The sequence below is a fragment of the Tursiops truncatus genome, chromosome 14 (assembly GCF_011762595.2).
Source record: "Tursiops truncatus isolate mTurTru1 chromosome 14, mTurTru1.mat.Y, whole genome shotgun sequence".
In the NCBI taxonomy this organism is placed as follows: domain Eukaryota; kingdom Metazoa; phylum Chordata; class Mammalia; order Artiodactyla; family Delphinidae; genus Tursiops; species Tursiops truncatus.
Window position 1 is genome coordinate 19,814,719 of NC_047047.1, and position 26,751 is coordinate 19,841,469.

Below are 26,751 nucleotides of genomic sequence, written 5' to 3' on the forward strand. Positions count from 1 at the left end.
ACCGAGCAACCTCCTGATTTCCGTGTAAGCCTATCTGTGAGCAGAGAATATGCTGATCGTGCTGACAGGACTATTTCTAGTCTGGGTTACAGTGATTTCTCTTGGTAAATCAATAAAGTGATGTCTGGGTCTGATTTGGCTTCCCTTATAGCTTAACTAAAGCGTGACATAAGCTGATTATGCTGACAGGAACATTTCTGCTGGGTGTAACCACTCAGTTTCTCACTTTAAACTAATGGAGTGGCATTTTAGGTGTCTCCCGAGTTCATTCATGAATTTTAATTAGCTCTCAGTCCTCTCTCACTCTAGATGTTGACCAAGTCAGTATTTTTCAAATCCAGATTTCCATGTCATCAGGAACACAATGTACAATTCCAGGGTATGTGAAAACGGAATAGTACAGGACATTCTCCTGGAATAATATTTAACAGAAACAGTAGGGGAAAAGACAGAGTTGCCTTTTTTGTTAAAAGAGCAAATATAGGGCTTCCCTGGTAGCACAGTGGTTGAGAGTCCGCCTGCCGATGCAGGGGACGCGGGTTCGTGCCCTGTCCGGGAAGATCCCACATGCCGCGGAGCGGCTAGGCCCGTGAGCCATGGCCACTGAGCCTGCGCATCTGGAGCCTGTGCTCTGCAACGGGAGAGGCCACAGCAGTGAGAAGCCCATGTACCGCAAAAAAAAAAAAAAAAAAAAAAAAAAAAAAGAGCAAATATATTCTACAAAATTTATATTCATCTTAAAACTAAAACTGAGATTCTAAGAAAGTTGCCACTTGCTACCAACCATGTGTGTGTGCCTGAATCACCAGACGCCCAGGGCTACTTCAGTGGCAAAGTTGGTGAGTCAATGCTTGGAGGACACCATCGAGCACCACTTCACATTCACGTCTTCCACTGGTTGGCTGGTTGTTTGTTTGTTTTTTTAAACGACTACTATACTTCCTTTTCTGGTCCCTCCTTCTCTTTCCCATTCTGCTGATCAATCTGCTTATAATGTGAGAAATTCTATTTTGTGTTAATGGTAGACTGATTTTTTTTGTTTCTCAAAGTATAACCATTACCCAGTTCAATTAATAAGTAAGAAATAGACTAGAAACTCAATTATTACATACATAAAGTATTTTATAGCTAGTCTATATGAAAGCCACACTAAGCTATCTTGGAAACATTTATACTTGGTTTACTCTCAAGGACTGAGCAGAAAGTTTTCATGTTTCACACTTTCCTCCTTTGGCTCTGGGAATTAGCATGGTAGCTATAAATAAGGCTGGGTTTAGAATAAGGAATAGCATTCAACTATCTCCTTACCTAAACTCTTCAATGATTTCCTCTTGCCTTTAGGATAAAGTTCAATGCCCTCAGCATGGAGTAGACCATGATCTGTCTCCAGCTCACTTCTCAGAGGCTCATTTCTTGCCCCACCTTGCCCTCAATGTGCCTACCTGCCAGATTGAAATTCTTTCAGTTTCCTAATCACTCCATGCTCATTCTCACATCAGGGCCTTGGAATTCCATGTTTCCTCTGCCCTGAACACCCCATCCAGCTATCATCTGATAGTTAACTTCACTCTTCAGATCTCCACCTAGATAGGAAGCCCCTTCCATTCGGCCTTCCATGCTTGGCTTGCATGCCTCTCACTGTAGGACTTCAGTGGTCAGTGCTCTGTGCATGCCCTCTCATTGCATTTTCAATATTTCATTACAAAATCTCTTGTTTGCTTCTCCATATCATTTTACGGACTGCAAGTGAACTACAACACTAATTCCTCTGCATCCTTCAGCTACTTACTCCTTTTAGAGCTTTTGGCAGAGGATGCTAACTTCCATCCTTTATCCATTCTTCCTTTCTTCCTTGTTGCACCCACAGTTTAGCTGGGTGTCTGGTTGTTCAATACAGAGTATATTTCTCAATATCCCCTGCAACTAAATGTGGCCAGGGAATGTGAGCAGAAGGCTTATGTGCAGTTTTCAGGTCATCTCCACAAGGACACTTATCCTGGATTCTCTGTCCATCTTCTTGATGGCTAGGAAAGGGTGATGGTTTGGAGCTAAACTTGGAAGGCACATGTTGAAGTTGGTATAAATACCCCACTAAGCCTATACTCCTCAGTTCACATTACTGTGCAGGAGAGAAATAAAACTGTATCTCTTATTTGAGTCATTTAAGACAATCAAATCTCTGTGTTACAGCAGCCAAGAACACAGAGGTCAATTTAGATGTCATTTCTTCCAGGATACTTTCATGTATCTACTACCAGACTATAAATTCCATTAAGACCAGATACTGAATTCACACTTGTTTAATGACATATAAATTAATAAATGAACGAATGACTCCAAGAATCTAGTTATATACTAACCTAATTTATGAATATAATTTCAAAACTTTACAATAAATGGTAGCATAAGTAATTAAGTAGTATCTGTAAAAAATAAATTAGCAGGAATAATATATTTAATTACAGAGTATGATAATATTTAACATCAGTATATCTATTAATATTATCCCATAAATCAAAGTATAAGGAAAATACAATCACCATAAGGTGAAATCTTGGAGCAAAGGGAGAAAGCAATCCTCTCTCATGAAGTAATGTACTCTCTCCACCATCAGCATTAATTGTAGCATCCTCCAGCTCATGAGGAATTGGGTAGGAGAGCTGAGCTCACATAGCCCAGAAGAAGGACTAGGAAAGAGGTCAGCTCAGGAGGGACAAAGAAAGCAAAACATTTAAAGGAAACTCTGACAACCCTTCAGTCTCACCTATTGACATAGAGTAAAGGAAATGTGTATCTTCATTTCATGGCAAACAAAGCAGCATGCACTAATCAATTGGCCATGGACCAAATTCCCTCATGCAACTTATCCAAAACAATTATTGTACTTGTCACTTGTTGCTGTTGTTATTTTTGTTTCTGTTTTCAAATAATTCAATAAAGTGTTGGAAACTTTTATGCAAATAACTGTCTCATCTTACACACAAAAATAATAGCCAATGATAAATGACTTTGTACTGTATATCAGAGTATGTGCTAAAAGCAATTTACATACATCATCTCTGAAATCTGTTTAAAAACAATCTAGTAGATCCCTATCATCAGTGTTGATTCACATTATTTTTATTTAACTATTATATATACACGTTAAAATGTAATTACGGTTTTTTAAACTAAAATTCATGACCCATTATTGGGTTGCAAAATCAATTTAATGATTTGAGGTCACTTTTTAAAAATTTTTATAGAATAAATTATACTACAATAGGGCAGGGCAGTGGAAAAGAGAGAAAATACCAGAAAGCAGTGCCTGAAGTATGCACAAATGATGTTCCTTGGAAAGTTTTATTTTGGTTAAATACACACACACACACACACACACACACACACACACACACACACACACATATCTCCACCCAAAAACTATATGCCAAAGAGGTTAGAACTGCATCATTCTTAGGTCCCCTTACTCTTAGTTGCATAGCCAAAAGCCTATTGACCTCACAGTTGTAACATGCTCTCACTTGCTTTTTATCCTGGCTCCACTACCTCACTCCAACTGTCCAGTCTTGAGCCCCCATTGGATTGTTACACCCTGGATTCAGATTGCCTTCTGTTCTTCAGTGGTTTGAAGTAGGAAAGATTAGCTTTGGGGCAGAGTGCTATGAGGGAGACTTTCCTTCAGTGACACCAAGTTCCATTTCTCTGGGGCGACCTACTGTTCCTCCCCCATATATAAATAGGAATTCAGGCTGTGCATCTGGGACCACAAGACCCAAATGATTTTTTTTTTTTGCAGTAAAAATATGGAACTCTTCACGAATTTGCGTGTCATCCTTGCGCAGGGGCCATGCTAATCTTCTCTGTATCGTTCCAATTTTAGTATATGTACTGCCGAAGTGAGCACGACCCAAATGATTTTTAAATCTTGATTCTAATTCTCCCAACCGCCACACCACGTAAGTTGTTACCTTTGACTGTATGTGTTGGGGGTGTAGGTGCATTTCCCCAAGCACCTGCAGTACCTGCAACAAATAAGGAATCTCTCCAGGAATGTAAATTTCAATTTTAAATTGTCAAAATAATCTTGAGAAAGAAGAACACAGCTGGAAGAATCACACTCTCTGGATTCAGATTATACTACAAAACTACATCATCAAAACAGCATAGTACTGGCCCAAAAATAGATACATAGATCAATGGAACAGGATAGAGAGCCCAGAAATAAACTGATGCACTTATGGTCAGATAATCTATGACAATGGAGGCAAGAATATACAATGGAGGAAAGACAGTCTGTTCAATAAGTGGTGCTGGGAAAACTTCTACATGTAAAAGAATGAAATTAGAACATTCTCTAACACCATACACAAAAATAAACTCAAAATGGATTAAAGATCAGAATGTAAGATGGGATATTCTAGAGGAAAACATAGGCAGAACACTCTGACATAAATCGCAGCAGTGTTTTTTTTTTTTTTTTGGATCCCTCCCCTAAAGTAAAGGAAATAAAAGCAAAAATAACCAAATGGGACCTAAGTAAACTTAAAAACTTTTACACATCAAAGAAATCCATCAACAAAATGAAGACAACCTACTGAATGGGAGAAAACATTTGCAAAGGATATGACTGATAAGGAATTAATATCCAATATATATAAACAGCTCATACAACTTAACATCAAAAACTCAAACAACCCAATTGAAAAATGAGCAGAAGAACTAAACAGATATTTTTCCAAAAAGGAAATGCAGATGGCCAGCAGGCACATGAGAAGATGCTCAACATTGCTAATCATCAGGGAAATGCAAATCAAAACCATAATGAGATATCACCTCACACCTGTCAGAATGGCTGTAATCAAAAAGAACACGAATAGCAAATGTTAGCAAGGATGTAGAGAAAAAAGAACCCACATACACTGTTGGTGGGAATTGGTGCAGCCACTTTGGAAAACAATATGGAGGTTTCTCAAAAGACTAAAAATAGAACTACCCTTTGACCCAGCAATTCCACTCCTGGATGTACATCCGAAAGAAACAAAAACACTAATTCGAAAGATACAGGCACCCCAATGTTCACAGTGACATTATTTACAATTGCCAAGATATGGAAGCAACCTGTCAGTCAACAGATGAATGGATAAAAAGATGTCTCATATATATATATATATATATATATATATATATATATATATATATATATATATATATGACAGTCATAAAAAAATAGAATTTTCCTGTTTGCAGCAACATGGTTGGACTGGAGGGCATTATGCTAAGTGAAATAAGATAAAGAAAGACAAATACTGTATGATATCACTTATATTTGGAATCTAAAAGATACAACAAACTAGTGAATATAACGAAGAACGAAGCATACTCACAGATATATAGAATAAAATAGTGGTTACCAGTGGTGGAGGAGGGGCAATATATATGTAGAGGAATTGGAGGTGCAAAGTACTGGGAGTAAGATAGGCTACAACAGTGTACTGTACAACACCTGGAATATAACCAATATTTTGTCATAACTCTAAATGGAGTATACCTTTAAAAATTGTATAAAAAATTAAAAATAAATTTTAAAAGTCAGTCCTAGATGGGAGTGACAGAGGTGAATGACAGAAACTGGCATGGCAAGATAAGGGTCTCTGGTGAGTGGAGACACATAGCAATTTGGGAGGGAGCCTTCTTGAGAGTAAAATGTACCAATGATCTACTTAGTATTATAAAGAGGGAAACTCCTCACATAACCTCCCCAAAGGATGGCTGGAGAACAGTCATATGTGTTACAAACACTACTTCTAAGCCAAAGGGGCCAGTAGACATTTTGGTGTTATTTAAAGCCTTTTGTTCAGGCTTTAAATCTGAGTCTTGCCAAAAGAAGGGAAGCAGATTACTTCAATTCAAATCAATTTAGGTTCAGATTTTTTATGCAAATTCTTAGCTTACAAACATTTACTCTAAAAATTTTGAAGAAAAATGATTTCACTCGACAAAAAGAAAGTAGATGTTAATCCAGCCCTCAAACATTTTTGCTCCTCTGTATTTATTAATCTGAATCACATAAAACAGAGAAGCAATGCCACTTCCTAGGAAGAAATCAAATTTCAAGTGTAATTTCTTACCAACGAAGACCTCCTATTTTACCTCAAAGATACCTTTTGGAATCCACTGAAGGGGATTTTAAGACTTTTCTCTTGGTACTGCCATAGTCAATACCATTTGCCATCTCTAGGACAAGCAGCCCAAATAAATAGCCAGACAAGTACCCCGTGAACGTAGTCAAGCTAGATAGGATTCCCAACAAAATCTTTTTCTCTTTGAAATAGTTAAATTTTCATACTGCATTCCATGTTACTTGTACACACTGGACCTACTCATTTGCATGCAAACCATATTTATATTAATGAATTTAAGTAGAAAAATGAAGGTTCAGGGAATTCCCCGGTGGTCCAGTAGCAAAGACTTGGCACTTTCACTGCGGTGGCCTGGGTTCAATTCCTACAAGCTGCGTGGCACAGCCAAAAAGTAATAATAGTAAAAAAAATTAAATTAAAATGAAAAGAAAAGAAAATGAAGGTTCAGAACTGTGTAATTATGTCCTAAAAGATGCTTTCGTTCAAAGTAACAGGAAATTTGAGGTGAATGATTTTGACTCGTGTGTGAAGCTGACTTGTGTAAAGGGGTCAGTTCAAGGTTTCATTTTGCTCCTTCTTCACTAATAACGTTTGTGGACATTTATGGATAGCAGCTCTTTTTGCTTACCTCATTTTTTTTTTATTGGAGTATAATTGCTTTACAATGTTGTATTAGTTTCTGCTTATCTCATTTAACTCTCCTAAAACCCACTGACATCTGTACTGTTACCACCATCACCTCCACATTACAGAAAAGGAAATAAAGACTTAGGAAGATTAAGTAATAGGTGCAGAGATCCAGGGCTTGGAAGTGGCAGAGCTTGGATTTGAACACATGTCCGTGTGATGCCAAAAGCTGTACATTTAACAGCTATGCTGATGTGGTCTAGTCAGAGGTCCCTTTGTTAACAGAAAGGAAGGCTTTACAGAAGGTGGGAAATCTTCAGAAAAAAATGCCTCCAAGGACTGCCTTTTGGGCCAGGGGGCAGGAGAGAATAATATCATATAAAAAACTGACAGAAAAGTGTTAGATGGGATGATACAGTTATATTTTTTTAACTTCTCCAGTTAATTTCCTGTCTCCAATTGCTGTCCTGAAGTTCTGTGGAGCCGAAGGGCTCACCGCTGCACTGCAGCAGCCATTTAGAACAGGTGATGAGTGTAACTACACATACAAAGCTTTGCCCTGATCAAAAAGTCACCTTCCCTCTTTCCAGAATTTTACAACAATCCCCTGGTGACAGCAGCAATAATAGTTCACAGTTATGTTGACTTTTCCCCATACTGAAAACACCTGGAGATGAATTACACCAAGAATGTCCTAATATTAAGTTTTCCAGGAACTCTTCTGAATCAGTAACACATATTTGATGAAACTCTCTCTCAGTGGCCTCCCTGATGCCTAATGGCGTTCCTGGTACTATAAGACTTCAAAAACCTCTGGAGACAAGGTCCTGCCTCCCAGTAGCTTAGAATTCCAGTATAATACACTCAAGGACAAGTCTTCATTTTATGTACACAGTCCATTTTCTTTTTTGTCTTTTACAATTTTATTTTATTTTTTTTACTTCTGTGAACTATTTTTGATATATTTTTTTTGCGGTACGCGGGCTTCTCACTGCTGTGGCCTCTCCCGTTGCGGAGCACAGGCTCCGGACGCACAGGCTCAGCGGCCATGGCTCACGGGCCCAGCCGCTCCGCGGCATGTGGGATCTTCCCAGACCGGGGCACGGACCCGTGTCCCCTGCATCGGCAGGCGGACTCTCAACCACTGCGCCACCAGGGAAGCCCCTGTGAACTATTTTTAAAGTAGGAAATAAGATAAAAAATGCAAGTACATCAGTAAGACTGTCCCTGTGAGGCCACTGGCAGAGCAGGAGCATCTACAGTACGAAGTGTCCTTTGTTGATTGGCCTCAAACTAAAAATAACATTCAAATACCCTATCTCTTCAGTATAAAGGAATTAGCTGGATCCACAGTGTAAATATTCATGAAAGGAAAGAGATCCTAAGGGAAGGTAAATCTCTAAATCCCTGAGACTTTCTGTTTCCTTCATTTGCTGCCTAGTTTAAAACACCACCAAAACCAAGAACTTTCATAGTAAAAGTTGCTGCCAAGTGTCAATGAGAATGAGTCCAAAAGTAAGAATAAGAACAAAAATTTCAAAATAGGAATGTTTAAACATTGCTTTCTCTTCTACCTGTGCTGCTCATGTCCCTTTCCCAATTAGTTATAAAACATTTCTGGTTCCTCAAGGAGGGATGGGAGGGATAAATAAGGAATTTGGGATTAACATATACACTACTATATATAAAATAGGTACCCAACAAGGACCTACGGTATAGCACTGGGAACTATACTCAATGTTCTGTGATAACCTCTAAGGGAAAAGTATCTGAAAAAAAAAAATATATATATATATATATATGTATGTATAACTGAATCACTTTGCTGTACACCTGAAACTAACACAACATTGTAAATCAACTATACTCCAATTAAAAATTTTTTTAAATAAATAAAAAAATCATTTCTGGTCCCTCAAATGAAACCTGGAGGAACCTCCAAGTCCTAACAGTTATTGTAGAAAGAGCCGAATTCGATGCAAAAGCTGCAAAGTGGGTCTAGGAGGGCCCCATGGAGATGATCTCTTGTTCTGAAAGGGGTGGGGGTGGAGACAGAGGGAACAGCTCTTCACACTGTATCACCTGAATGAGAAGAGGTTGAACACTCCTATCCTCCCCCCTTCCCACCACACACCTCAAAGGGGAGCTTTTGCACATCTTCAGTGGAGCGGCAGGGAGAGGCTGCAGGACACTCAAAGAGTGAAAAAGCACGAGGAAAATCAGAACACATTAAGAAAGCAAATACCTGGACAGTCCTGGGAAGTGCTGACACGGAAACAAAACCCACTAGCCGGTACAGCACAAGGCGGGGCTGGCCGAGGACCCCAGAGGCGGGAAAGGGGCTCTGGTGCAGTGAGGTTCACAGCTTCACGTGAGGGGAAGGAAGAATGGGATGGAGCAGAGGCCCCAGAGCAGGATGCCTTTTTTTTTTTTCTTTTGGTCTTCAAACATGATTTTTTTTCTTTTCAGATTAGAAAGGAAAAAGTTAAACTCTATTTGCAGATATCATCTTACAGGTTGAAAATCCTAGGAATATACTTTTTTTTTGCACATTTGATCAACCCATTTTATTTATTTATTTACTTGTTTTTACATTTCTTTTTAAAATATTCTTTTCCATTATGGTTTATCATAATATATCGAATATAGTTTTCTGTGTTATACAGTAGGACCTTGTTGTTTATCCATTCTCAATATAAAAGCCTATATCTGCTCACCCCAGCCTCTCACTCCATCCCTCCCCCAACACCCTCCCCCCTCGGCAACCACCAGTGTGTTCTCTATGTCCATGATTCTGTTTCTTATTCATAAATAGGTTAATTTGTGTGCACCCCTATGTTCATAGCAGCACTATTCACAATAGCCAAAACATGGAAACAACTGAAATGTCCATTGACAGATGAATGTATGAAGAAGATGTGGTACATATATACAACAGAGCAGGACGTCTTTAATGACTGCCACTGTGGACATGTGAGTCATCTCAGATCTGCCAGGAAAGGGCTTAGGGAGGTGGTGGGGAAATGGGGTGGCGTGAGGAGCAAGGCGGGACCCCAGTTCACCCAGGCGGGGGCTTTATTATTAATACACACCTTGAATTCTCTTTCTCAGGCTGTTACCGCCTATGTGCCCATCTGAAAAAAAATTCATTCTATTCATTCAACATATTATTTTCTAGGTGTAAAACCAATCAGTTAAAGAAAGTTAAACTATATTTTAAATATTCCAGAGAAACATACTGTTAAAAATAAATGACAACAAAAGATCTGGGAAGCAAAGAACTCTTTTTTATAATGCTGATCATCACTTCCTAAATTAGCTATTTTGTAAGCATGCATTTTGGGGTCTTAATTTTCTATATCATAGGCCACACAGGTATAGTTTATTTTATACACCCACACCCCCCCACACACACACAAATACAACTGAAGTAAAAATAAATAAAGACCTGAACGGCAGAGGGAGAGCTGTGAAGGCAGTGGTGACAGAAGCAGCTGTCCATAGAATCTGAGAGTGTTGAGGAACATCTGTAGATTTCAATGAGTGTTGTGATTTAGATTTTGTCTTCAAGAGAGAGGCTTTCACATTGTCAGTGAAGGAGAGAGCAAGTTTGTATTTTTAAGAGGACTCAAAAGTCTAAGAAAAATGTGAAATTTGGAAAGTTGGGAGCATGACTGCCAAGACAATTGAGGCCACAATTCTACTTTGAAAGATGCAAAGAGCCCAGGAGGTGAAGGTTGATGACTCCCTTAATGGACTCAGTCAGTGAAGGGTCGGCAGCTGGAGCAAGTTGCATACAGGAACACAAGGATTTGGGGACTCAGGGACACAGCCTATCACCAAGGCCTTGGGAGGCTTTCTACTTCAAAGTATGATGATGCTTGAAATTGTAGCATTAAAATTGGGCATTGATCAGCTGGGAACTGTTGTCTCAAAACCAGGCGATCCAGGGGAGAGCTCTGGGCATAATGTAGTAGATTCTGAAAATAACTTTCTGCCTCCTCTACGTAATTTGCTTTCTGTAGACAGTTTCCTTCCCAGATCCTCAAGGACCAGCACAGCCATTACCACCACAGCCAAAATAAAAACAAGCTGTCATTTACTATGCACTTACTATAAGCCAAGTACTGGATCAAGCTTTTTGTTGTTGTTTTTTTAAAATTTTATCTATTCTTCAGTGAGCTGCAACAAATCTTAACTGCCTTTCCTGAGGACAGGGTGCCCATGTTAGACATGTCCAAAAAGTGTGGTTACTTACCAGTACTTTGTCATTTTCCACAGCATTCACGGGCCTCTGAATTCATTTCTTTTCTTTTCTGTCAAACACACCTTTTAAACCTAATTTTTAGAAATTAATGTTATTCTTATCTCCTCTATTTCATTATTTAAAGTACTCTTATGGTGGTTGCATAATCAAATGGTAAAAATATATGGAAAGAAGGTCTGCATGGGGTGAATGGTTGGGCCAATTGATGCCCAAAGTTCCTGCAAACCCCAAGCTGGATGATTTTATCATGAGAGCTAGGAGAAACCTCAAAGGTCTTATAACTTTCACATTAGGACACAAAGGCTCAGAGTATTTAAGTAATTTTCCCAAAGACCACAGGGTACTTAGTGATGTTGTAGGACAGTGTTTAGAATATTAACGTGTGTGTGTGTGTGTGTGTGTGTGTGTGTGTGTGTGTGTCTTATTAGCACTCTTCCTTTTACCTATTTACTCTTCCCCATTTGGACCACCTAAGCCATTTGGATTTATTGCTTAAGATTAGGGAAGCTTTAGCAGAAAAGAGAGGGGAAAAAAGAGCCCCGGGAGAGGACTCAGCAAACAGATAGCAGACTTGGCAGATTACCTGATGAAGAAGAACTAGGTTAGCTATCACAAGCCTAACGAAGGATTCTACAATCTGGAGGAAGACAGATTGTCTGATGAGGAAGCAGTGGGTATTTAGACAGTCACAGGCACCTGAGGAAAGAGACCCTAGATCCTGTTCCCTGTTCCCCAGATAATCCTTGAGTAAATAATCATACGTTTTATCATCAAAGGGATACTATAGATAATTACCTAAAAACACATGCAAACTCAGACTGTACTAAGCAAACCTCAAGGAGGATCACCCTAGATTTGAAGATGAGAAGGTAACAAAACCTCCCACAAAAGGCAGAAGGAACCTGTGCTCTTTTCTCAGCAAAGCCCAACAGACAGAGCAAGATCATTAAGAATAAATAAGTCTAGGGAGCTGATGTATTTATAAAGCTTTCCAGAGTTCCTCACATCTCAGCATGAATTCTTTCCACCCCAGAGTGGCTCTGAGTTTGCTATTTTAAACTTTATAGTTTTTATTTATTTATATTTTATAATGTAGGTTTTCCTCAAATGTCTGCTGAGTCTTGATTGTATGCTCATATTTATAGCTGAAATCCCCTTTTGTACTGTGTGCTGTACCTGTTTGTGGGGCAGAGACCCACACCAGTATCTGGACAGAATATTAAGTGACAGTGGTGAAGCAATGCTGCGGGTAGGCGCTCCTAAAACTTTTCACCTGGGCCTGGATCACCCTGGAGGCACACCTGGCTCCCTGAAACCAAGATCCCAGACTTGTTGCTCTCAACTAGATTCAGAAACCACAGTTGGTACGTGGGGCCCAGGGAGGGGCGTGAGGTCTAGAGGATGAACCGGCTTCCTTCCGACGAATCAGCACCTTGTCACCCCTGGCCTAAGCTGACCACCCCTGATCTTAGTTTCATCCACTTCTGGACGTGAATTTAGCACCATATCTGTGTTCTCCAGCAGGAGGTACCCACGGAAGTCCTGAGCTGTAGTTTCCTTCTTCAGTCAGTCTGATTTTTTGTGGATTCTTCATAATTCTTGTTCTACCAAAAGTTTTCAAACAGGCTTTTGAGCTCAGCTATTTAATTATCTGTTACTTATTTAGTTAAGTATATTTTCTATCATTTCCTGGATTTTGAGGCAGGAAAGAGAGGATACAGCATGTGCTCAACCTGCCATTGTGAAATGAAAGCCAAGGGACAACTCAGCAGGGACCTGGGTGCACCAAGAGCTGGAGACCAGATGGTCAATGGGCCTCTCTCAGGGACCCTCATGTACAGATGCAGGTGACCCAGAGGGTTAGATAGCTGACCCAGTATCCTGACATTACACTACATAAATCCCCCCAGAACTTAGGTCCAGTGAAACATAGGAGGAACCTAGAAATTGACTGAGAATGCATTTCTTCCTCCCCAACAGAATAAGGGCTTAAAATAGAAGTTAAATTTATTATAGAGAGAGGAAGTTGCATTTTTTATAGCCTTGTAAAGGTAGCAGAATCAGAAATATTCATTCATCTTAGAAATTTTTATTGAGTAACTACTATTTGCCAAACACTGTTCTAGACCCTAAATATAGCATAATGAAATCGAAAACACCTCCAAGACTCCTGACTTCCATTCAGTTTCTTTATTAATGAACTCCCAAAAGTACCTTGTTCTTCATAGTGTAATTGAATATGTTTATAAATAAGAGATACTCAATGCTTAAAAATAATTTGAAAATAAAACTCTACCTAGTTAAAGTTGCATTCTATGCTTTAGCAATCAGATAAAGCCACATATTTGTTTTTTATAAGCTACAAAGCAATGATATAATTCCTAAGTCCCAAACAGCTTTTCCAAGTCATATACAGAACATGCCTTTTCTTGATAGAAGACTAAATGCCTTATTTCAACTTTACCTAGATGCTTTCTCCACCCTCTTCATAAGAATCCTAAGTCTTTTTAATATTACAAGAAAAAAATATGCCTTATCCACAGCCATAAAATTAGATGTTATTGGTTTCTTACAGTTTGAATCAGTACCAATTACACACCCACAGGTCTCTTCTTTATTACAATGGCTTCTATTCAAGCATTAGGTAACCATTTCTCCCATTTTTCTTCAGCTAAAAGTAAATTGTAAAGAAATCAATTCAGTTTGGATACGTACATTCATGACATTTATTGTATTCCCACATTTTACATCACAGAATAGGTGCTCATTATTTCAGCTAATCCAAAAGACATGCAACTAAAAACAAGTTACTAATAATATCCCAGCTTGTTATTTTTTAAGTATACAACTACTGTCACAAACAATAGTGACAGTAAAAAATAAGAATGCTAATGTCAATATATCAACCACTATTAACCACTAGAATTATCCAAAAGAGCATTAGCAAAGGGTACCTAATAAATATTTCCTGTGGTAATTCTAGATGGAACTTAAATCCAGCTGGCAATAACATACAGACACTTTAGAAAACAGCTCTCAGAACCAAGTGCTTTTAGAGACTCGGGATTTTTCTTGAATATCAGTTGAAGTTGCCAAAAAAAAAAAAAAAATGTCAACGTGAAATCAGCTTAGTGTACTTAACAAGTATTTTGATGGCATTAACCACCTTCATGTCATCTCTCATTGGCTGTTTCCCATTTATTTATATATATATATATGTGTATATATATATATGTGTGTATATATATATGTTTCATCTGTCCTATTAAAAGTAAACATATAGCTGATTCACTTTGTTGTATAGCAGAAACTAACACAACATTGTAAAGCAATTATACACCAATAAAAAAAAAAGTAAATAAGAGATGATGGTAAGTCAGAAATGGGTACAATCATAGGCTAGAGAGCCTAGAGAACTTTTTAAAAAAGTTCTCTGTTTATCCGATATGGTGTTCTCACTGTTATGATGATTTACTATGGGGCCATGCCACTTAGCAATTTCTTATCCATTCTTTTCTCTCCTGTGAGTTTTCTTTGAAGAATGGCACATTCTTGGACTAGACAACAGCAGACAAGGGCAGATAACATGATGCACATAAATTGAAGCTGCAGAGGTGGCACCAAGCAGTGAAGATGGAAGATGAGAGGGGTCTGGAACACAATCTGTGTTTCTCCTTGAAATTAACTGTTGCCTTTCCAACAAACCAAATTCTCCAGACCCTGCTCGATATTTACTTCCTTCAAGAAGCTTTCTCCAAAGCAGAGCACTGACTTTTCTAACAGCTATATGGAAGCCAAGGTGTCATATTCATTTGAATATACAGACAGTCCCTGTCTTACGCTGTTTCAACTTATAAGTTTTCAACTTCACAATAGTGGAAAAGGGATACACATTCAGTAGAAACTATACTTCGATTTTGATATTTGATCTCTTCTCCGGCAAGATATATGTGGTATGATGCTCTCTCCTGCTGCTGGGCAGCTGCAGCCACAACTTTCAGTCACCCACGAGCCCAAGAACACAAGAGGAAATAACCAATTCACTTACAACCTTTCTGTTTTCCACTTTCAGTACAGTATTCAAAATTACGTGAGATGGTCAACACTTTATTACAAAAGAGGCTTTGTGTTAGATGATTTTTGCCTACCTGTAGGCACATGTAAGGCAGTGTCAGCTAAGCTATGCTGTTTGGTAGGTTAGGTGTATTCAACGCATTTTCAATGTACAATGTGTTTATTGAGACATAACTCCACAGTAGGATGAGGAAGATCTGTACCGTTCATCAGGGTGTGATTCAAGAATCACATGCATCAGATCATACAGGGTACATTTTAAAAACATAAATTCCCAGGTATCACCCCAGACCTACCAAATCTGAAACTCAAGAAATTGTGCCCTGCAACCTGCATCTAAATGAGCTCCCAGAGTGACTCCCTTGCATACTAAAGTTTAAGAACCACTGCCCCACAGCCTCCAACACAGGTCTACGTATAGCTCAGTAAATACGTGACTGTATTAGAATTTGGGGCCACAGGAGAGAAGAATATATTCAGAAGGGAAAAACATGAACATAAAGTTTGAATGTGGCTTATTAGGAAATGAAACACTGAACAGAGATAGAGGCAGTCTAAGGGAACAGAGAAAGTAAACATATAAAAATGAAAGTGATCGCAAGCTCACTAGAAAAACACCACAGAAGAGATCAGATACTGAGAAAAATGCTGCAACACACACACACACACACACACACACCACACACACACACACACACACACACACACACACACACACACACACAAATTAAAAGATGAGTGTCTTCTATTTTAAAAGGCAAATGGCCATTCCTTTATTTTTACAAATTCACAAACACTCTGCCTAAAAATGCTGGAAAAGGTGAGTGAAGAAAAGGTTTTCTTACTTTGTATTCACAAAGGAAAACAAACAAAATAGTTCTTTCTAGCCAAGGTCAACTTGCGGGCCTCTCACTGTTGTGGCCTCTCCCGTTGCGGAGCACAGGCTCCGGACGTGCAGGCTCAGCGGCCATGGCTCACGGGCCCAGCCGCTCCGCGGCATGTGGGATTTTCGCTGACCGGGGCACGAACCCGTGTCCCCTGCATTGGCAGGCGGACTCTCAACCACTGCGCCACCAGGGAAGCCCCAAGGTCAACTTTTTAAAAAACAAAATCACTAGAATTTTTTTCCCTAACATCCTTTATTTTATGTTTTTTCTAATAAAAATTATATATATTTAATTATATATACTATACAAAATGATGTTTGGATATACATATACATACATCTATATAATGATTACTATAGCAAAGTTAATCCAATTAACACATCTATGGCCCCACACAGTTACTCTGTGTGTGTGTGTATTGAAAGCACCTGTAATCTACTCTCTTAGCAAATTTGCAATATAAAATACAGTATTTTTAAATATAGCCCTCATACTCTACATTCAGTCCCTAGAATTTATTCATCTAATATAACTGCAACTTTGTAACCTTTGACCAACACCCCCATTTCCCCACTTCCCTGCCCCTGGTGAGCACCATTTTAAGTTTTACTTCTATGCATTCACCTTTTTTAGATTCCACATATTAAGTGAGATCATGTAGCATTTTTCCTCGTGCCTGGCTTATTTCACTGAGTATAATGTCCTCCAGGTTCATACAGTTTGTCATTCATACATACAGCCTTCTTTTTAAGGCTGAATAATATTTCATATACACACACACACACACACCACACCTTCTTTATACATTCATCCATTAACAAACACTTAGGTTGTTTCCATATCTTGGCTATTGTGAATAATCTTACAATGAACATGGGAGGGGAGATATTTCTTTGAGGTACTGATTTCATTTCCTTTGGATATATACCCATAAGAGAAATTGCTGGATCATATGGTAATTCTATTTTTAAGTTTTTGAGGAACTCCATACTGTTTGCCATAGTGGCCACACCAGTTTACAGTCCCACCAACAGTGTAAAGGGTTCCATTTTCTCCACATCCTGGGCAACACTTGTTTTATATATATATATATATATATATATATATATATATATACACACACACACACACATATATATATATATTTTTTTTTTGATAACAGCCATCCTAACACGTGTGAGGTGATATCTCATTGTTGTTTTGATTTCCATTCCCCTGACATCCTTTATACTCTTGATACAGACAATTAACTTGATCCCCCCCCCAAAGAGCTATAATTTATTTTTGTACTTTAAACCATACAAATACATGGAAATCCAGGTTTATACTATGAAAAAATAGATAAAGGTAACCCTTTACTTTAAAAGTTAATTTTTAAGTATTGGTATTTTTCCTTCAAAAAGGAACAAATAACTTTTCAGTGAGACAAAGAATAAAAAGGAGAATTGTTGTGCTGTAAAGTCAACCAACCATGACACAAAACTATATGTTGCTAAAATGATATAATAATTTGTAGTAGAGAAAGACTGGGAAAAACCTAAATACCCAAACAATGAAAAACTGTCTAGGCAAAATCTTCAAAGATCAAACCAGTACAATAACATGAGGCCATAAAAAGTCACACAGAAGAATATTTAATATCATGGGTAAATATGCATGATATAAAGCAAATTATTTTTTTTCCTCAATTATGTTAAAGTTTTACATAGGCAAATATTAGGATGACTCAACATTTCAGTTAGTTACCTTATTTTCCATTATCTTCTTAGTGAATTTTTCTAGATTTTCAACTTTTCTAAAATGTACATTAACTTATAATGATGAAAATAAATATATAAAAATATAGGATGGTAATATTTTGTTTATATTTTTCAAAAAGTTCATTTTCCACTGTGAGATCCTTTTCTCTTTTCATTATATTTCTACAAAAATTGTAGTTTTCTTAGAACAAATTAAAGAGACTTTTTCTATTCACGTTCTGTTCTTTTCTATTTAACTTGACTAAATTTGTTTTAATTTTGGTAATTATTGTTAATGATCATGAGAGAGTGATTTCTAAAACTGTGGTTTGTTTTTTTTTCTACAGAAGTTTATTTCCTATTAACTTTTTATGGTGCCAAGGCTAATGGATGTATTAAAATGATGGCTGATTAACTGCTTACTTCAAGAACCCAACTAGGGCAGGGATTTCATTAATCTTCAGAGAACACAATCGTGGCCAGGGGCTTTGGATGCCCATCAACTTGTAAAACATTTGTTTCTTTTGTTGTAGAAAATAAGTATTTGTTAGCTTATAAAATGTATATGTGGAGAAAACTTAATTTGCTCTTTGAAGCTATAAATTAACTCAGCAGCCTTTTGCTCATTTATTGCCCACTATACATGCATTCATGGTTAGCTGGCCCACAAAAAAGAAAGCATTTTATCTTCATATGATAGGTTCTCCTATGGCACATGTGATCCACACACAATGAGAAGTTCCATCTCTCAGTGGCTAAAAAGACAGTAATCCAGGAATCAGGTGTGTGAAAACTTGGTGACTCTCATGTTGCCTTTGGATCTCATTTACCCTAAATGTATACTACAAATTACATGGCATTTCTTCTCCTAATAGCAGCAAAAATGCAGTACACATTTCTACATGCCAAGTGCTAAGAGGTTCCAAGGCATTATTGCATTTGGTTCTCACTGCTTCTTCTGGCACTTAAAAAAGCTGAAAATCCATTCCTTTTTTAAAGATGAATTTTAAACTTTAACCTTGATTTCCTGCTTTCTTCAGAATGCTGTTTCTTCTTTCTTCTCCATGAAGATGTCTAACTCAAAACTATATGCTTTGTTAATCAGAGTTTCTTGTCATCTTCTTAGACCTTTTACAAGATAGACAAGTGGGTGGAAAGGAGGTAATAGGCAGTCTCCACTGGCAGGGTGTATGTGAAAAAAGTACTCAGTAATTTGAACATGGGACTAGTGAGAAAGCACAGAATGCTTTCCATTGCTATCACTTATCTGAGCTATACTGAGTTCAATCTAACAAAAATGTTGACCGTGTAATCTAGCCTTGGCTACAGTGGGGACTTCACCTCATTCTGCTTCTTGCTCCTTTTGGCTTTAGGGGAGCAAAATTTGCCACCCCAAAATATCTCTTTGGTATGTGGATTATTTTGAAGTAAAAGTAATCAAGGCCCAAAAGACTCAGGAAGAAACTTTGACCTTTTCCCTTAACTGCCTAAAGGGATTTAGATAGAGGGCCTGTTCCTGGAATAGAGATATCTGCAAAGTATATGGGCTGGGTGTGCTGGGGGAACTCTAGGCAGCACCTGGAGATCCGTATCCTCTCTGTGTCCCAATGTCTCTTCCTGGCCCAGCAAACATTTGTTTATCACACATCTGTTTTTTCATCTCTAAGTGAATTGCCTTCCTCCCCTTTGAAGTCCCAAACCACTGCCCCCAACATCTTCTTTTGTCTTTAGCCGAAGCCGGTATTTAAGTTAAGGGTTTCTGCCATTTTGGCGAGTCACTCAAGTTTTCCTGGGTCTCTCCCATGTATACATGTTATTAAACTTTTGTTTGATTTTCTTCTGTTAATCTGTCTCATGTTATTATTATTATTATTATGTTTTGCGGTACGCGGGCCTCTCACTGTTGTGGCCTCTCCCGTTGTGGAGCACAGGCTTCGGACGCACAGGCTCAGCCGCCATGGCTCACGGGCCCAGCCGCTCCGCGGCATGTGGGATCTTCCCGGACCGGGCCACGAACCCGTGTCCCCTGCATCGGCAGGTGGACTCTCAACCACTGCGCCACCAGGGAAGCCCTGTCTCATGTTATTTTAATTCCTGGACCAGCAAAAGGAACTTAAAAGGATAGAGGAAAATCTCTTTCTTCTTGACATGGCATTTTAACACAGTAAACATTGTAAAATTAATAAACAGAAACCTCAATTTAATAGATTTGGAGGACCAGAAGGGGGAGCTCTTGTGTCCTGTGCTGATACTAAAGCCCAGCAGGAAGAAGAAACACCCCTCTGCTTTCCCAGCAAAGACTCAGTCAATGAAAAGCCATGGACTGTTTGTTTACTACAGCCCTCCCAACTTGCTTTTCTCCTCTATAGAGGAGTTCTCCTTCCCTTGCCATGGGGGGACTATCACATGGCTTGCCGTGCATGGTTGCAGATCCCAAATGGCAATTCTCTATTGATCCTGAAGAAACTCGACTTTGCTGGAGAAATATCTGGCAGTTTGTTTATTTCAGATCAACATTATAAAGAAGAGGTTATCAGCCAGGCAACAACATCCAATCCTGAAGGATAGACCTCACAGGGCAGCATCTCTTAAGGCATCATCTCACCCACAGGATCAGAGTAGCCTTGTGATTCACCATCTCAGTCTGTGCTTTGAGCAGTCAGCAGTGGAATTATTATTTCTTAGGGGTATGAGCAGATTTCACTTACACATATTTCCATTTTCAGCTTTATTTATTGATATGTCTTTTAAAGTGTTGGCAAAAAATATGAAAAAGATTGTTTACAGTCTTGATTTTGGTATAGAAAAGAAAATATGAATTGCAAACTAATGCAGGAAGGAAAAATGAAGCATCATGAAATCAAATTAACCTACAAAATGTAAGCAAACAGAACATGATGAAGTCAAAAATAAATATATGATTCAAAGCCAAAAGCATTAACCACAAATCTTGGCTTCAATTAACCAAACTCAAATTGTAAAAAAAAAATTGTGTCAAACTATCATTTTTACAAAAAATATAAAAATTGCTCTTTTAAAAAGTAAGATTATATAGATACTGAGAATTTAAAAAAAAATACTTACTAAGGAACTCACAAGTAGGAAAAGGCACCAAAATTGGCAAGCCATAATTATTGTAAAGGGTGTAAAGGGTATCCATTTATTTATACAGGCCATTAAGAGATCAGACTAACTCAAAAGATCATATTTTCTTTTCTTTCAACATGCTATTTTAGACTAGAAGGTGGCAGTGGCAGGAAACTTAAAATATTTGCATTTGATGGTTTCAACTACTAGATATTTTCTTACCCTGTGTTACCAAATATTCTTCTGTTATTCTTTATTTAATAAGCTTAAGAATTACTATCATACTGGTCTCATCATGCCATGCTTAACAATATTCCACAAGTGGGGCAATATCTAAGATAAGATGGAATTATTAAGTATTTCAAAACATAATAATACTGCCAAATGGTATCAGGATCTGTCTGTAGATCTCAGGGTCTTACTTGCAAGATACTAATGTCAGATACCACCTACGCACCTCATCTGGTGTGCTGAGATTACCAGATAGGGGGTAAAGGCAGGGGTTGCAAACAGCTATATTCCCATTTCCCAATCTGTATGTGATGATCTAGTCCTCATGGTTAGACCTTTTGCAACTCGTCCTCCACTTCACTGGGGACTTCTGGCTTAAATGATCATATAGTCATATTTATAAATCTAGACTATCACAGCAAGTAATGATACCAAGCTGCCATGTCTTAGGCTCCAAAAACAAATCCACAATCTACAGATTGTGGCTGTATCTATATTCTGCAACAGCAGGTATTTTTTCATCAGTGTTTCTGCCACTTAGTAATATTGTGTTGTTTATTTTCAATGGCAAAAGTTTTTATTTATTTACTTTTTAGAAGAAGGTAAAGAAGCCATGTGAAGCATAATATGGTAATAATGGGAAGAATCACTAGTTCCAAAAGGTGCATGCCCTTCATGAAAAAGTAAGTGGAACTTTTTAAAGAGAAAATAAAGGAATATTCAAGAAGCTGGCTCTCATTCCCTAAGACCTGGATTCAAAGTCATGCTGAATGCTAATGAGAAACTTGATACTAATACTCACTGATGCAGATGCATAAACAGAAAAGTTAGGAAGTGTTCAAAAACTTAACAGAGAATTTAAAAATATGTGAGGGATATAAATTAACTAATGCACTCATTTGAAATGGCTTAAATCACTAAACTATTAAAAGTCCACCTAGCAAGAAACAAACAAGGGAAAGAAATTCCATGTTTTTCTAAATTGACAGAAAAGAGAAAGACGTTCAAGCTTTTGGTATTATGAATTATAGTTGGTGAAAAATTTCAGAATAATGTATGGTTAACTGAAATATTACAAATCATGCATAAATTTTCATCACTCCTTTCTACAGTTTTCATGGATATGCTTAATTTGCTGTGTAAATCTGAGTACACTAATATATGTCTTCTGGAAATAACACTATATCCAGTAACCACTCACTATGCTAAGATTGATTATGCTTCCACATGAATAGCTCATAATAAAATAACTTGCTATTAGCATATAAAGGTGTAATTTAAGTTACAGAATAATATGGTAAGGATGGTAAAATGTAAATCATTTTGAGAATTTACCTTTTGGATGCCTTCCCATCATAAAAGTTTTGGACTTAACCCATTTCTGTCAGATTTTATTAGGAATAGAACTACAGATTCTCACTTACAATTCAGCAAGCTCCCAAAGTTTTATTTGGAGGATGATTTATTCAAAAGAACTCCAAATAGAAAGGACCTTCAAGATGGCGGAGGAATAAGACGTGGAGATCACCTTCCTCCCCAAAAATACATCTACATGTGGAACGACTCCTATAGAACACCCACTGAACACTGGCAGAAGACCTCAGACCTCCCAAAAGGCAAGAAACTCCCATCGTACCTGGGTAGGGCAAAAGAAAAAAGAAACAACAGAGACAAAAGAATAGGGACGGGACCAGCACCTCTGGGAGGGAGCTATGAAGGAGCAAAAGTTTCCACACACTAAGAAGCCGCTTCACTGGCAGAGATGGGGGCGGGGGGTGGGGTGGGGGGAAGCTTCAGAGCCATGGAGGAGAGTGCAGCAACAGGGGTGCGGAGGGCAAAGTGGAGAGATTCCCGCACAGAGGATCGGTGCTGACCAGCACTCACCAGCCTGAGAGGCTTCTCTGCTCACCTGCCGGAGTGGGTGGGGGCTGGGAGCTGAGGCTCCAGCATCAGAGGTCAGACCCCAGGGAGAGGACTGGGATTGGCTGCGTGAACACAGCCTGAAGGGGGTTCGTACACCACAGATAGCCAGGAAGGAGTCCAGGAAAAAGTCTGGAACTGCCTAAGAGTCAAGAGACCATTGTTGCGGGGTGCACAAGGAGAGGGGATTCAGATCACCACCTAAACAAGCTCCAGAGACAGGCACAAGCTGCAGCTATCAGTGCAGACACCAGAGACGGGCATGAAAAGCTAAGGCTGCTACTGCAGCCACCAGGAATCCTGTATGCAAGCACAGGTCACTATCCACACCTCCCTTCCCAGGAGCCTGTGAAGCCCACCATTGCCAGGGTCCCATGATCCAGGGACAATTTCCCAGGAGAACACACAGTGCACCTCAGACTGTTGCAATGTCCTGGTTCCCTTGCTGCTGCAGGCTCGCCATGTATTCCATACCCATCCCTCCCCCCGGCCTGAGTGAGCCACAGTCCCCTAATCATCTGCTCCGTTAACCCCATCCTGTCCTGTCGGGATGGGGAACACATGCCCCCAGCCAACCTACATGCAGAGGCGGGGTCAAATCCAAAGCTGTACCCCAGGAGCTGTGTGAACAAAGAAGAGAAATGGAAATCACTCCCAGCAGCCTCAGGAGCCACAGACTAAACCTCCATAATCAACTTGATGTACCTGCATCTGTGGAATACCTGAATAGAAAATGAATGACCCCAAAACTGAGGTGGTGGACTTTGGGAGCAACTGTAGACTTGGGGTTTGCTGTATGTGACTGACTAGTTTCTGATTTATATGTGTATCTTAGTTTAGTTTTTAGCACTTGTTATCATTGGTGGATTTGTTTACTGGTTTTGTTGCTCTCTTCTTTTCCTTTTCTTATTAATTTATTTTTTTATTTTAATAATATATATTTTTTAATTTTTTATTTTAATAACTTTATTTTATTTTTTCTTTCTTTCTTTTTTTCTCCCTTTTCTTTTGAGCCGTGTGGCTGATAGGGTCATGGTCCTCTGGCCAGGTGAGAGGCCTGAGCCCCTGAGGTAGGAGAACCAAGTTAATGACACTGGACCACCAGAGACCTCCCAGCCCCATGTAACATCAATCGGCAAGAGCTCTCCCAGATATCTCAATCTCAACACTAAGACCAGCTCCACTCAACAACAAGCAAGCTCCAGTGCTGGACACCTCATGCCAAACAACTACCAGGACAGGAACTCAACCCCACCCATTAGCAGAGAGGCTGTCTAAAATCATGCTAAGTTCACAGACACCACAAAACATACCACCGGACACAGTCCTGCCCACCAGAAAGACAAGATCCAGCCCCACCCACCAGAACAGAGGCACCAGTCCCCTCCACCAGGGAGCATACACAACCCACTGAACCAAAGTTACCCACTGGGGGCAGACACCAAAAACAACAGAAGCTATGAACCTGCAGCCTGCAAAAAGGAGACCCCAAACACAGAAACTTAAGCAAAATGAGAAGACAGAGAAATACGCAGCAGGTGAAGGAGCAAGGTAAAAACCCACCAGACCAAACAAATGAAGAGGAAATAGGCAGTCTACTTGAAAAAGAATTCACAGTAATGATAAAAAAGATGATCCAAAACCTTGGAAATAGAATGGAGAAAATACAAGAAACGTTTAACAAGGACCTAGAAGAACTAAACAGCAAACAAACAATGATGAACAACATAATAAATGAAATTAAAAATTCTCTAGAAGGAATCAATGGCAGAATAACCAAGGAAGAAGCACGGGTAAGTGATGTGGAAGATAAAATAGTGGAAATAACTACCGCAGAGCAGAATAAAGAAAAAAGAATGAAAAGAATTGAGGACAGGCTCAGAGACTTCTGGGACAATATTAAAGGCACAAATATTCTAATTATAGAGGTCCTAGAAGCAGAAGAGAAAAAGAAAGGGACTGAGAAAATATTTGAAGAGATTATAGTTAAAAACTTCCCTAATGTGGGAAAGGAAATAGTCAATCAAGTCCAGGAATCACAGAGAGTCCCATACAGGATAAATCCAAGGAGAAACACACCAAGACACATATTAATCAAACTATCAAAAATTAAATACAAAGAAAAAATATTAAAAGCAGCAAGGGAAAAGCAACAAATAATATACAAGGGAATCTCCATAAGGTTAACAACTGATCTTTCAGTGGAAACTCTGCAAGCCAGAAGGGAGTGGCAGGACGTATTTAAAGTGATGAAAGGGAAAAATGTACAACCAAGATTATTCTACCCAGCATGGATCTCACTCAGATTCAACGGAGAAATTAAAACCTCTACAGACAAGCAAAAGCTAAGAGAATTCAGCATCGCCAAACAAGCTTTACAACAAAGGCCAAAGGAACTTCTCTAGGCAGGAATCATAAGAGAAGGAAAAGACCTACAAAAACAAGCACAAAACAACTTAGAAAATGGTAATAGAAACATACATATCGATAATTACCTTAAATGTAAATGGATTAAATGATCCAACCAAAAGACATGGACTGGGGCTTCTCTGGTGGCACAGTGGTTGAGAGTCCACCTGCCGATGCAGGGGACATGGGTTAGTGCCCTGGTCTGGGAAGATCCCACATGCCACGGAGCAGCTGGGTCCATGAGCCATGGCCGCTGAGCCTGCGCGTCTGGAGCCTGTGCTCCGCAACGGGAGTGGCCACAACAGTGAGACACCCGCGTACCGCAAAAAAAAAAAAAAAAAAAAAAAAAAAAATTTTAAAGCAACATCTGAAATTCTCCTATATCAGCAGTTATTGAGTATCATCCATATGTGTGTGGTTAATCATCTATGACAATCTTAATAGTGATGACAATTCCAGGAAGCACACATGAAGTACAATAACCAGATGCTAATGGTTTATGGTATACTAGAGAATAGGGAAAAACTGATAATAAATAGAATGAAGACAAAAATACAAATTACTATAGTAAAAACAGTTCATGAAGTCAAAATCAGTCATCTGCTATTAACAAACTCACTATCTATTGACATAGAGTAGTTTAGAAAAGAGAATAAACTAAATTTGACTTCCTTTCAGTATTTATTGACCAAAGTGGTCTGATGTTAGCCACAATGAGCAAGAAAATATTTTGCACAATTAAAATGTCGGTTTTCTGGGGCTTCCCTGGTGGCGTAGTGGTTGAGCATCCGCCTGCTGATGCAGGGGACACGGGTTCATGCCCCGGTCTGGGAAGATCCCACATGCCACGGAGTGGCTAGGACCGTGAGCCATGGCCACTGAGCCTGCACGTCCGGAGCCTGTGCTCCGCAATGGAAGAGGCCACAACAGTGAGAGGTCCGTGTACCGCAAAAAAAAGAAAAAAACAATGTCAATTTTCTATGATGTTTAGCTATTTTAAATTTTGAAATTTAATATTTTGAAATATAATAATTTGAATAATTTCAATATTTGAATAATTTCAATAATTTTGAATAATTTCAAAAATTTGAAATTTTGAAATTTAATAAATAATAAATTTATTAAACTACCTGCTTAACACCTGTGCCTGTTCTTTCTGAGGAAACACGCTCATTGTAAAGGATAAAGTTTGGAAACCATTTAAAACTGTACGAGCCACCAAAATATTCCAAAATTTTTAATTTCGGTGAAAATCATTTTTACCATGCTTGAATAAGTCAGCTTATGGGAATTTTGTCTCATCTCTTTATAAAATTCCCCTTGGGGATGAAAACAAGCTTGGAAAGTTTCCGTCAACAGTGTAAATTGAG

The 26,751-nt window shown here is 38.8% G+C and overlaps 1 protein-coding gene and 1 non-coding gene across 2 annotated transcripts in view; both read right to left on the reverse strand.

The window, feature by feature from the left end:
• The window catches only part of CTNNA2 (catenin alpha 2), a 1,042,487-nt gene that overhangs the window by 998,293 nt on the left and 17,443 nt on the right, over positions 1-26,751 (reverse strand). The gene's annotated exons all lie outside the window — the stretch shown is intronic.
• Positions 3,798-3,904, reverse strand: LOC117307967 (U6 spliceosomal RNA). Its single transcript, XR_004521908.1, has one exon. It is a non-coding gene; the product is annotated as a U6 spliceosomal RNA (small nuclear RNA).